The sequence below is a fragment of the Antechinus flavipes genome, chromosome 4, assembly GCF_016432865.1.
Source record: "Antechinus flavipes isolate AdamAnt ecotype Samford, QLD, Australia chromosome 4, AdamAnt_v2, whole genome shotgun sequence".
Lineage (NCBI taxonomy): Eukaryota > Metazoa > Chordata > Mammalia > Dasyuromorphia > Dasyuridae > Antechinus > Antechinus flavipes.
Genome location: NC_067401.1, coordinates 446,125,891 through 446,137,917, shown reverse-complemented (window position 1 = coordinate 446,137,917; position 12,027 = coordinate 446,125,891). Strand labels below are relative to the sequence as shown.

The 12,027-nt window shown below is 34.2% G+C and overlaps 1 pseudogene; it reads right to left on the bottom strand.

Moving 5' to 3' along the window:
- Nucleotides 1–10,981: 10,981 nt before the first annotated feature.
- Nucleotides 10,982–11,525, bottom strand: LOC127560400 (ADP-ribosylation factor 1-like; annotated as a pseudogene).
- Between the last annotated feature and the right edge of the window lie 502 nt (nt 11,526–12,027).

Genomic DNA, 12,027 nt, shown 5'->3' with positions numbered 1-12,027 from the left:
TTTAAAAATACTGATAACATTGGCACATGTATAATTTATAAACAGTTTGATCTTAATGAATGCCTTATGGTTAGTCTTTAATATTTTCCTTATATTTCTTCTGGATCTTTTATAATAAATTTTCCAATGACTTCTGGTCTTTTTGTTATAAATACCTGAAACTTTTCAGTTCTTCAAATATCCATTTTTTCCCATTCAGGATTACACTCAGTTTTGCCGAGTAAATTATTCTTGGACACAACCTTAGCTTTTTTGCTAATTTCTTTTTAAAAATAAAATTTATTGATGTCTTTTATTTCATATGACCTAAATTTTCCTCTGGCATCTTGCCTTCCATCCTCTCCTAGAGATCCAACCCATAGAACAAAGAATATCCTGTAAGAGAAAAGAGAGTAAGAGGAGAAAACAGCAAAAGTGATTGATAGTTTAAAAATGTTTTACATAATGTTCCACATCAATGGACCTTCTGTTTCTGCAATAGAACAGAAAGAGGTGTCTTCTCTTATCTCCTTTGCTTATTCTTTGTAATTTTGAAGGATTAATTTTTTATTTTATGGTTGTTCTTTCCATTTATACTATGGTAGTAATTGAATAAATTAAGGCTTCTTAAACTTTTTCCACTCACAACTCCTTTTCACCCAAGAAATATTTATGCAACTCCAGCTGAGTATATAAAATAGATATACATATCAAACATGTCCTAATATTATAATAAACAATAATTTCCTGACCCTCACATTCAATTACATTACCTCATATAGGGGTCACAATTCACAGTTTAAGAAACTTTAGCATATATTATTTTTTTGACACTTATTTCACTCTGTATCAATTCATGTATATCTTTCCTTGCTTCTCTGTAATTATCACTTCAGTTCTCAAACAAAGTAACATCCTATTACATCCTTGTATCACAGATTTCTTAACAGTTCTCCAATTGATGGGCATCTATTTTGTTTCTACTTCTTTGCTATCCCAAAAAGTGATGTATGTAGGAATTTTCTTCAAATTAATGGCTCTCTTAGGTTATAGACCCAATAATGTATTTGCTGGGTTAAAGGGGATGGATATTTTAGTTGCGTAATTTCAGATTGCCTTGCAAAATAATTTTTATTAATTTATAATTTCATCAAAAGTACAATAGTTTGCCTACCTTTCTACAACCCCACTCATCCCATCTTTTATCATTTTTGTTAAAAGTTCTGAAACCTTGTAGCTGTTTTGACTTACATTTCTGTTAATTTTAATTATAGACCATTAGAAACTCTTGCTCAGGCTTTTTCAGTGTGTTGAGAGCCCAGGGAAGTCACTTGTATCATGGCTAATCAATTAAAACTGAGTAGGAGTGAGTGGCAGTTGGTGCTACAAATCTGTGCAATTTGGGTTTAGGGACAACTGAGTCAATTTTTCTTCTGGAGTTGACTTTCACTTCTGTCAAAAAATTTTGGAAGGCAATTTAGTGGTCATGATTCGAGTGTTAAGTTTGAAATCAGCAAGATCCAAGTATAAATCTTCCCTCAGATGCTTACTAGCTGAGTGAAGTTGGCAAATCACTTAATCTCTCAACATCAGTTTATCTCATATAGAAAACTGGGATAACAATGGAGTTTTTAGTTGTGTCATCCTTTATAAATCATATTCATGGTCAGACTCTTTACCTGCACAATAATAATAATAATAATAATAATAATAATATCTACTTTGTAGTTATCAAATGAGATAACATGCCAAATGTTTTGCAAATCTTAAAGCATTATATATTACTATTATTATTTTTTTAAAAAGGGTTGTTTTTCTTGGTTTTCATTGGTGCTCAACATAATGTAAGATGAAGCACAATTTTCCCCATCATTTTCTATTTACTATTTCAAATAAATTTTTTAAAAATATAAACTTAAAAAAAGCAACAGAAATCAAAATATAAGATCTAAGATTCTCTCTGATCCAAATGGATTTCTGATGAGTCTGTTATTGGAGAATGTGTGTATTTCTGCGGTCACCATCTACCTAATATTGGGAAATGGAACTATTCAGTCAGCCTGGTATCCTATAGCTCCACACAAGAAAAGGCTTATAAGGTTGGAATCCTTCTGTTACTATTCTACTCTGAGACTTATTTTTAGAGTCACTGACTCAAAGCTGGAGAGTAAAATCTGTGTTTATTGAGAGGTAGATTTGGAAGATCAAGAAAACAGATGTGAAGGCTTTGTAGTCTCCAGTTGGCTACAACAAAATTCCTCCCAAAGATGATTAGGCAGTTGGCAACATATCCAAAGGATTAATTTTCCACAGACAACTTTATGAAAACAAAACTGATTTCCTCCTAACTTCTAAGATGGGATGGAAAAATGAAATTTTAGTAAGTCTCTCCATTCCCTCTCTCTTGGTCTCACTTTACCAACTGCCAGACATAAACATAATGAGTTGCTAGAAAGGTAAAAATCCCAAAACTCAGATTTGTTTTGGCAGATGTTGTCCAAGAGGATACAATAGAACTAGTATAGTTTCCCATCATATTTCAGGCACCATCATCTCCCACCTTTTGTTTTGCCATTTTTCAGTCATGTCTGACTTTTCGTGACCCCACTTAGGGTATTCTTGGCAAAGAAATTGGGACGGTTTGCCATTTCCTTTATTTTACAAAGGAAAAACTAAGGCAGATAGGGTTAAGTGATTTGCTCAGGACCCCACAGCTAATAAATGCCTGAGGCTGGATTTGAATTTAGGTCTTTTTGAGTTTGGGCCTGGGGCTCTGCCTACTATACCATCTAGCTGTCCTTCTCTAATTGTTCCCAATCTTCATCTTTTCCTCTGTAAAGTACTTTATACTGTTTTACTTTATTGTTTATACTATACTGTTATACTTTATATATTTGTAATTTATTCATCTGTATGTATGTTGTTTCCCTAAGAAGAATGGAAGCTTCTTAAAAGCAAGGACTATTTTACTTTTGACTTTTTATTTCTAGTACTAACTTATAGTAGGTGTTTGAGATATGTTTTTTAAACAGAATTATAATCAAAGTCTTTGAAGAGGAAAGAAGCCAAGGAGATAGCCCAGAAAGGGATAGAAATGTTATATGTCCAATATACTGAATAAAGGGTATTGGAAAGGAAACTGTTAAAAACTAGATTTAAACCAATAGTTATTATAATAAAATCAAAAGGGATATGATCTAAATATTAAATACTATATCATAACAAAAAATTAGAAGGAAACCAGATAAAATCTTTTTCATAATTAGGGTTGGTGTGAGTATGTGTATATATTATTAAGCAAATTAAGGATAGAAACCATTACAAAATATAAAAAACATAACTTCGATTACATGAAATTGAAAAAAACTTTTACACAAATAAAGTGCAGTGACTTGATGATTGCTGAGAACTTTTTAAAATGAAAAATATATATATTGTAACCTTTCACCCCATGCCTATTGAGAAGGAAAGAAAAACTATACCAACTATACATATGAAGTAGTGCAAAACATTTTCACATTATTCTTGTTATAAAGGAAAATAAAGCAGGAAAATTAAGAGAAAAAAATATGCTTCAATATGCCATTATAGTCTATCAATTCTCTGTCTGGAGTTAGCATTTTTTATCTTGAGTCCTTTGGAATTTTCATGGATCACTGTGTTGATCATTTGCTGTTTTTCATGATCAATTGTCATTATATTATTGTGCCACAGTTCTCTCTTATTGTCCTGACTCAGTTTCCCTTTTACTGTCCTAAGTTTCCCTAATTGTTCTGCCTCATTTTCCCTAATTGGTTCTGCCTCAGTTTCTTTAATTGTTCTCCCTCAATCCCTTTAGTTGCAAACCCACCCCCACTCCAGTGCATTAAGACTGGTATAACTCAGAAGTTATATACATTGTCAATGTGTACACTCAAAAAGGGGCAATCCAGATATTCTGTCTCTAGTCAGACACTTTCTTATTTCCCAGTTTGTTTGAATTTATGGTCCTACTTTCTAGCCTATCAGAACTGAATTAATGCTTCCTGCCTAGAGATTCCTGCCTACCAGAGTTTAGACTCCACTCCCCTGCCTTTGTTTGGCTACTGGTATAAATATGTCATGGAGAATTCACATTGGCTACTGGATGCTGGCTGGATGCTGGATTCTTGGAGAAGATAGTCTCATTCAGCCCTGGGACCAAACCATGGATCCACTTGGTCCCAGTAAATCTCTCCCTTTCAAATAAAATATTTTAAAAACTCTCTAATCTCTATCTTGCCTCAGTTTCTCCAGCATTACAATATTATTGCTATTATAGTGTTCTTGTTCTGCTCACTTCCATTAGCAGGAGTTCATATAAATTTTCCCAGGTTTCTCTGAAACTAACTCTTATCATTTCTTCAAGTACAATAATATTCCATCACAATCATATTCCATAATTTGTTCAGCCATTCCCCAATTAATGGGTATTCCTTCAGTTTCCAATTCTTTGCCAGTGATTAGTAAGAGCTTTCTTGGAATCATTAAAAGTTGCGCTTGTCTTCCAGGTCACTTTCTGGTCAATCCCAACTGAAATAATATTTGTAAAAGTACCTAAAACAATGCCTGGCATGTAGTAGATACTACATACTATATACTACTGTACCACCTAGCTGAACCTCTCTAATTGTTCCTTATCTTCATCCTTTCCTCTGTAAATTACTTTATACTGTTTTACTTTGTATATATTTGTAATTTATTCATCCGTGTGTATGTTTTTTCCCCCTAGAAGAATGGAAACTTGTCTTCCCTTTTTTCTCCCCACCTACATATTACCTGCTTTATCTTTTCTCCTATATGGTCAAAAGACATAAATATATGGTTCAAAAAAGAGCTCCAAACCATTAGCAACTATATGAAAGAATGATACAAATTTAAAATAATAATAATAGAATTGCAAATCAAAACAACCCCAAGCTTTCACCTCATCTCTAAAAAAATTGGCAACATTGGCCAAAAATCCAGGAATAGTCATGTAGCAGGAGTTCTGTAGAGACAATGTAGATAGAACAATGAAATGATTAAAACTAACTGTTGATATAAAGATTTTTGCCAATTGACCACTTCCTTTTGCTAGTGAGATAAATAGTTAAATAATCATTTATTAAATTCTTACTATCTACCAAGCACTATGCTAAGGGCAAGGAATACAAAAACAAATAAATAAACAATGCTTAAAAATGTGTGTTGACTGACTGGCTGACCCTCTCTCAGATAGTAAAATTCAATCCATTTTATTCTCATCTTTTTCATTCTTGGATCATCTTGTATACAGGAAGAAATAGGAGCACAAATGAAGCAATCAATCCATGACTTTCATCCATGAAAGTATTCAGTAAATTCATACTTTCAACCGTCAGCTTGACAGAAAGCTGAATACTAAATTTGGGATCTGAAAGAGTTGGGTTGGAAAGCTGTTTCAAATACATACTATTGTATGATACCAGGAATACCTCTTAATCTTTTGGACTCTCAGTTTCCTCATCTGTACATGGCAACTGACTCATTAGATTGTTGTGAGGATCAAATGAAATGTTTATAAAGCACTTTGAGAGTGCTACATAAATGTGAGCCATTTTTATTGTAGTTGCTATTAATGTTAGTCATTGTAATTACAGTTAGGGATCATCATAGTGCACTGAGTACTGAATCTGGAGTTGGAAAGATTCATTTTCCTGAGTTCAAATCTAGTCTTAGACACTTACTACCTGTCTGACTCTGAGCAAATCACTTAACTATGTTTCCCTCAGTTTCCTCATCTGTAAAATAAGCTAAGGAAGAAAATGGCAAACCTCTTTAGTATTTTTGCCAAAAAAAACCTTACATGGGATCAGGAAGAGTTGGACATGACTGAAATGATTGAAAATTAATTTTATTTATTATCATTTTACTCAGATCTTTGATTTCATTGGTGTAGGAAAAGATCCTGATAAACACCTTCTACCGATGCTTATCAGCAAAAATTCTATAAACATTTTGTCTTAGAAAATTAGAGATTAAGTGACTTGGGTTAAATTTGTCACAGGGTGGTTTTGAATCCTGCTTTTCTTGGATTTTTATCTAATACAGCAAGCTGTTGCTCATCTTTATTATTTTTAACTCCAGTTATAGTTGCAATAAATGAAAACTCTTATTACCTCTGGTTCAGAGCTGAGGGACTATTGCTATGGGAGAACACAGAAATCAGGGGCATTATGGAACAATTTCCTGATAAGATCAGGGGCAATTGGCAAATGATAGGATAGAGTAACAGTACAGTGCCATCGGTAGAGCACTGGTTTTGGAATAAGAGATTATGAATTAGAATCCACAATTTGTCATTTACCTTTTGTGTATCCTTGGACAAATCACCTGAGTTTCCTGAGCTTGTTTCTTTATCTGTGGAATTTGGGGATTGACTTAGTTGAACCCTGAGGTCCCTCTCACATTTGGATATATGAGCTTATGACTTCAGATAAGCTAGAACTCTCCCCCCCTTTCATTAACCTTTATAAATGGCTACCCAAGGAAATCTTTCTGTTTCCTTCAGTCTGTCTAATGTTTCCTCTTTCCATTCTTCTAGTAGGATGTATGTTCTTTGAAGGAAGACATTATTTAATTTTTGTTTTTGTGTGACCAATGTATAGCAAAGTGTCTTGCATGTAGCAGCTAGTTAAAAATGCTTGTTCATTCATTCTACTCTTAGTTCCCATGATGGCAGGGGAAGGATTGTGTCAAAGATAATTGGTCATTAAGTAGGAAGAAGTAGGAAGTAGGAAATACTCTCCACTCAGTAGATTTTAAGAGGAGAAATTATTTTGCTATCATTCTTTCTCTGAATTTATCAAGTGTTAGGATTTTTTAAGTCATTTTCTTAGAACTCCATGGAAGTGGAAGAAGAAGAGATATTCTACATATCCTCTTGTACCTGGGACAGTTACGCACACATGGCAGGCAACCAAAACATTTGCTCATTTAAGTGAACGTTAGAATGGATTTCTACACCCTGGCTAACTCATCTTCTATGTGTTTTTTCCCCCAAAGCATCAATGACTAAACAATAATCCTTAAATGGGCATTTCTAGCCCTGACAGTAAGTTGTGAGTTCCAGAGGTCAAGAGCTCTTGAGTCGGAATACTGACTGGTAGAAGGAGGTTTTTCCAATTATTCTACTACTTCTTGGAGGAGAGAATGATCATTAGCAGGATGATAAGTCATATCCTAACTTATTCCAAATGAACTTTGAAAGGCTTGCTCAGACAGGACAGAACTGAGATGAAGCTGAAATGGTTGTTCAACAGTCTCATGAGTCACGTGAGATTCTTTACCTCTTCCCAGAAATGTCTAATGGAGTTTGGGATATCTATTTCATTAGCAAATAATGGCTTTGTCAAAGTACCCTCTTGAATCTCCCATGTTTTAAATATTCTTTTGGAGTGGAGAAAGTAAATGGCTGCTCCTTATGTGATTTACTTTGCACTTTGAGAGCTTTTCTAGAAGGGACTCTATTAATTCCTATGGAGGAGACCTGAGCTATTCTTAACCTTTGTTTAAGAGACACTTCCTGAAGTTCTACTCTGAGATAGAACCAGGTAATAATAATAATAAGGGCTGCTAGGTGGCACAGTGGTTTCAAGCCTGGAGTTTGAAAGATTCATTTTCCTGAGTTTAAATCTGACCTCAGATACTAGCTGTGTCACTGAGTAAGTCACTTCACCCTGTGTGCCTCAGTTTCCTCATCTGTAAAATGAGCAGGAGAAGGAAATAGTGAATCACTCCAGTATCTTTGCCAATAAAACCCATGAGTCATGAAGAATTGGACACAACTAAAAACAACTGAACAATAAAAAATGATGATAACAAATAGCATTTATATAGTACTTTAAGATTTGCAAAATACTGTATACTTGATCATTACAATAAGAGTAGAAGGGAAATGTGATTATTATCTCCATTTTACAGATCAGAGGTTAAATGTCTTGCATGGGATCACCTAGCTAGGAGATTTGAAACAGGATTCCAATTTAGATTAACAATTAATCAATCAACACTATCCACTGTACCATCTATCTTTCACCTGAGAGAGTGGGCAAGCTCAAATGAGGTAATATTTTTAAAGCATTTAGCACAGTGAGTAACACATAGAAGGCACTAAATAAATGTTTATTCCCTTTCTTCCTTTCCCCTTTCCAAGGAGAACCTAATCCCTTTGCTTTAAAGGTTAGGTTCTCCAAAGACTGAACCTGGATTTCTGTGAGTGTTAAACTATGTGCCCTCTCAACTGCTGCTGTTGACTCCTCAACCCCATTTCACTGCCACCAGTTCCACTATTTCCTTCTCTATTGTTGTTTCAAGACATTAAGGATGTCTATCTCTTCCTATTAGTTTGAAAAGCTGAATTGATTCCAACAGAATCCATTCTTTTCTCACCAAAAAAAAAAAAAGAAATAGGAAATTTTGGTTTTCCTTTAAAAGAACCAGAAATTAAATCCTTTATGTTAAGCAATTAAAAAGCATTCCATTGTCTTTTCTTGGCTGGACACTTCAGCAGCTGAGTTTCATTTGTGAGGTTTTTGTTGTTGTTGTTGTTGTTGTCATTGTTTTGTTTTATTCTGTTTGTTTATGCTGAGGCAGCTCAGTTATTCAAACAGATGAGTCCATAATGTCTTTCCTTGGCTTAGAGCCTCAGAGGACCAAGGACTCCTCCTCTTATTCTACTGCTGTTTTCTCCCTTGAATATAGTCTAAAATTATAGGGTGTTAGCTACTCCACCTTCTCAGCCTCCCAGAAAATGATATAAATAATTATCTTGTAATCAAGAGTCATCATAGCCTGCTGCAGGTATTACTGACTTGTCAATGTGCCTACAATAATTCTGGCTCTATTATCTTTTTGTATTGCCAGGTAGGATAAAGAACAGATGGTGAGAAGTTTATTCTCTCTTAATGATGTCTTCAATTCAATTTAACAAACATTTATGAAGTACCCAGTACATGCAAAGTGCTATGTTAAATGAAATAAATGCAAATTTACAAAAAGTGGCCTTGTGTGTGTTGTTATAACTTGCATGCAAATGTAGAAAGAAAACTAATTTTAATTTTAAAATTTTTGAACTTAACCAACACAAATAGGGTGAGAATTTCCGTATGCTAAGTAGAAGAGAAAAAGACTCTGCATGAAGTTAGGAATCTGCATTCTGAACAGCTTGTTTTTGTTTTTAAACATGCAATAAATTTAACAAAATTATTTTCAAAGCTATCTGTTTTCCATACTTCCTACTGGCTCTCATTCTCTTCTAGCATTTAAAAAGATTTCAAGAACCCTCTTTTCTTATTGTTCTTTCTAGGCACGCATCACTGACTGATCTCGTAATTAAAAAAAATTGTTAATAGTTCAGAGATTTTACTCTAATAGCTTTAATTATATTATACTACATATATATTTGACAACTTATTTTCAAAGCTACCTGTTTTCCATGTTCCTTACTGATTCTCATTCTCTTCTATGCATTTAAAAAATTTCAAGAATCCTCTCTTCTTACTTTTCTTTCTGGCCATCCTATCTGGTCTTTTAAGTATCCCTTTTTCTCCCCATCTAATTTCTTTTACTTTAATAGTTCCGAGATATTCTAATAGATTTCATTACAATGCTTTCATGTCAAAATAAAAACTGAAAACAAATATACAAAGTATCAATTACTAATTATATATTGAAAACGTTAAGTTTCTATACCACCAAACAAACCACTTCTGAATTTTTCCAGAGATAAGGTTTAACAACTCAAGCTTCTTCAGTGTTTATCAAAATACAAAAATAAAAAAGTAAAGATCTTTTTTTTTTCAGATGAGAAATCTGACCTTTGTAATATAGAAGGGATAGTAAAAAATATTTCACACATATCCAGAAAGGAGGATTGTTCAAAGGAGGATATGAATACTTCTAAGAGTGGAGTGATTCCCCAAGCTCTCATGCTCAGTTTATCTTCTTTCAAAACCTAGGCACAATAACTGGCATTCTTGACTGTATTTTAAACATAATTCCAGTCAAGCTTTGGGACTAATGGAGGTTGTGATTATTGTGGAGAAATTTCAAACAGAAGCACCACATACTTGAACAAAATTAAAAGACTGTTTTTTGTTGTTGTTGTCCAAATATGTCCCAAAGCTTTTCTCAATGTTTATTACCAATCGCCATTATGTTCTTCCTAAGAGTTATTCAAGTGTGGTGGAGAACTAATCACAACTGACCTAAACTGCAAAAGGGAAAAAGTCTAGTTGTAAACAGTTTATGAAGATCTAACGATCTCAATATGCAGCCTGCTCTGAGCCACAACCACAAAACTTTTTGTGAGGACAAATACAAGCACATACTATGAAATACACAAAGATCCAAAGACATAGCATTACATGTATTTCTATTTTAACCATGAAAAATTGATCATTTGATTTTTATCATCATTTCTCAAGTTTCAAAAGAAAAGCTACATAACAATTCAAATTAAATAACAATGGTCAGGTATTCAAGCTATTACTGCAAACCTACTCTAAGCATATTCCTCTATTCTGTGTATTTAAATGTTTTACTTGTCTTTTTTTACTATTTAAAAACCAGTCACCAAAATGGATCTCAACACAGATCTCACAAGCCAGTAGGAGCATTCAGCAATGCTGCTGTTCATTATCCTGCAGAAACTTAATACTAATGTGCTTAAAATCCCTTTGCAGTACTAACTGTTAAATTGTTGTTGTTGGTTGTTTTTACAATAAGAAAAGTTGAATAATATTGTATAGGAGTGCCAGAAACTTCCCCACTGGAAATAAAAACTATTTACTGTAAATAAGAAACTTATTTTCAGGCCTGTATTTGCCACATTTATGCATGGGGCAATACATACTAGGTAGGAAAAAAACAGCTGTCAGCACTCAGTACCACAAAGTGGCACAGTTTGCCACATGAGTAAAGGTAAATAGGAGGAAATAAGAGAGAGAAGATTGTTTGATTTCTAGTTTTGAAGCTGACTGGACAAACAGTTCCGTCTTTCATGAAACTCAGCCCTGCTAGTTGTACAGGTAGCTTAGATGTACCAGTTTCTGTGACAAAGAGAATGCAGTCCAAATTTATCTATGATTTCAGCTGCATTTGTGACAGTGGGAAGACCCTGTTTGTTAGCAAACACTAATATGATGGCATTTCTAAATGCATCCTCTGCCAACATTCTCATGAGTTCATCTCAAGCCTCATTCATTCATTCTCTGTCATTACTGTCAACCACAAAAATCAGTCCTTGTGTGTTCTGGAAGTAATGGCGCCATAGGGATTGAATCTTGTTCTGGCTACCTACATTCCACATCATGAAGATAATGTTTTTGTATTCTACAGTTTCTATATTGAACCTATGGCTGGAATAATAATTAGTATTTCATCCAGCTTCAATTTGTACAAAATAGTTGTCTTTCCTGTAGTAACCAGACCAACCATTCGAATCTGCATTTCTTTTGTGTGTGTGTGTCAATCACCTTGAAGGGGTTAGCAAATATATACTCCATGTTCCAAGTATGATGTGTTAGACATTGACAAAAGAGACCTCCCTGTTCCTAAGCCTTGGGTTTCATGTTTCCTCATTCATGAGTGGAGGTTGCTCCTTTTTTTTATTAGCTGGCTTTTGATTTTGTGCCCATAAAATGGTGTTTCCTCTTGGCAGCCTTTCCCATCTAATTTCAAGGAAGAAAGGAAGGAAGGAAAGGAGGAAAGGAGAAAGGAAGGAAGGAAAGGAGGAAAGGAGGAGGGAAGGAAGGAAGAAAAAAAAGGAAGGAAGAAGGAAGGAAGGAAGAAGGGAGAGAGGAAGAGAGGGAGGGAAAGAAAGAAGGAAGAAAAGAACCCTTGCATTAGATAGGCAAAGTTAAGCCATAATGGCCATGTATAAATTCTGGATTTTGGATTCATCACCTTTTTGTCAGAAGTACATTTCATTACAAAAGTTGGGTAGTATGCTTCATTACAAGTACTTTGGAATCATGGTTGGTCATTGATTAGAGTTCTTAAGTTTTC